The sequence below is a fragment of the Chiloscyllium plagiosum genome, chromosome 43 (assembly GCF_004010195.1).
Source record: "Chiloscyllium plagiosum isolate BGI_BamShark_2017 chromosome 43, ASM401019v2, whole genome shotgun sequence".
NCBI classification, from domain to species: domain Eukaryota; kingdom Metazoa; phylum Chordata; class Chondrichthyes; order Orectolobiformes; family Hemiscylliidae; genus Chiloscyllium; species Chiloscyllium plagiosum.
This window is the reverse complement of record NC_057752.1, coordinates 16,161,003-16,162,796: the sequence shown is the minus strand read 5'-3', so window position 1 is coordinate 16,162,796 and position 1,794 is coordinate 16,161,003. Positions and strand designations below refer to the sequence as shown.

General features: G+C 45.3%; 1 protein-coding gene across 1 annotated transcript in view; it reads left to right on the top strand.

Annotated features, from left to right (window-relative positions):
- LOC122543270 (hydroperoxide isomerase ALOXE3-like) overlaps nt 1-1,794 on the top strand; it is a 38,975-nt gene that overhangs the window by 23,176 nt on the left and 14,005 nt on the right. The window lies entirely within an intron of this gene.

Here is a 1,794-nt window from a genome sequence, read left to right as displayed (position 1 = left end):
GAGGGGTGACCTTATAGAGGTTTACAAAATTATGAGGGGCATGGATAGGATAAATAGGCAAAGTCTTTTCCCTGGGGTGGGGGAATCCAGAACTAGAGGGTATAGGTTTAGGTTGAGAGGGGAAAGATATAAAAGGGACCTAAGGGGCAACTTTGTCACGCAGAGGGTGGTGTGTGTATGGAATGAGCTGCCAGAGGAAGTAATGGAGGCTGGTACAATTACAGCATTTAAAAGGCATCTGGATGGGTATATGAATAGGAAGGGTATGGAGGGATATGTGCTGGTAAATGGGACTAGATTGGTTTAGGATATCTGGTTGGCATGGGTGAGTTGGACTGTAGGATGTGTTTCCGTGCTGTACATCCCTGTGACTCTATGACTCTACCTTCTCCTCCATAAGACAGTTCCTCCATCATCAGGATCAGCTGAGTGAACCAGCCTCCAATGTCTGTGTGTCTTTATTTCAGTAAGGGACCCAGAACTGTTCAAAGTATTCGAGGTGTGGCCTAATAGGTGTCTTATATAGTTTTAGAAAAGCCTCACTATTTCTATGTTCTGTTCCCTTTGAAATAAAGGCTAACATTCCATTTGCCTTCCCCATTACCTGCTGACATCGAATGTTGGCGCCTTGTGATTCATGGACAGAATCTCCCAAATCGCTCTGATCCATAGCTTTCTGCTGCCTTTCTCCTTTTAAATAATATTCAGCTCTTCAGTTCTTCCTGCCAAAGTGCAGAAGCTCACATTTTCCATCATTATACTGCATCTGCTAAGTTTTGTCTACTCATTTCACCTATGTATATCTTTTGTTGATTTCCTCTGTACTTATCTGCAGGGCAGATCGCTGCTGTATTTTACACTCTGTGTACGTTCCCAATGATTTTTCTGGTTTTAATCTTCCCATTTGATTATCTCTGGAATTCCACCTTTAAGTGTTTCCTACCCCTCCTGTGGTCTCAGTCAGAGCCTCTGAACAGGTATCCTGGTCAATATCACTCACCTCGGTCTGAACAGAGATGTGCAGGTAGGAACTGTGACTCTCGACTTTCTGAAGAGGTGCCTGTATCAAACACCAAGTTTTACCTGAAAACTCTTTACGTTTACATTGGGAGGTGTTTGTAACTCGCAGTACATATCAAATAGGGATGGTTGTCACAGCACGGAGCGTGCTGCTGGACAGGTATCAGCATGTCAGCTTCGTGAGGTATCGGTTACATTTGCTGAGAACACAGTTTTCCCCTTCCCTGACCTGTCAATCACAGAGACAGCTGGAGGCCATGGTTCACGGATGCGTGCAATTATTTATCCCAATCCTGGACTGCTTTTGAGACGTTCAGCAGTTGGCTATGTATTTAATCCATTACAAAGTAAACACCTTTCCTTAACTCTGTCAACCACAGCTTGGCTTGAGCTTCAGATCCATGGGTTTTGTTTTGTGCCTTACCCTTCACATGAATCTCTTGCAATGTGGGAAAGACTTGGATTGTTACAGGTGAGTGCAATCTGCCTCGTGTACCGATGGCTGAATCTTCTTAAAGCCGAACAGCTCCAAAGGCAAACTGTAAACATCACCTTTGGTTCAAAGGCAGCAGGTGCCAAGCTCCAGTTCAGGAGGATATGGATCGTATTTTCCTTGTTCTCACTGGTGCCGATGTATGGAATTGAACAGCCCACAGAGTCTGTGCTGGCTCAGGTCAAGCAGCAGGAACCCAGAAAGCAGCTCACGTATAATTGACAGGTTTGGGGGAGTGTGGGGGGATGTGGGAGAAGCATTGAGGGGGAGGGGGATGCTGG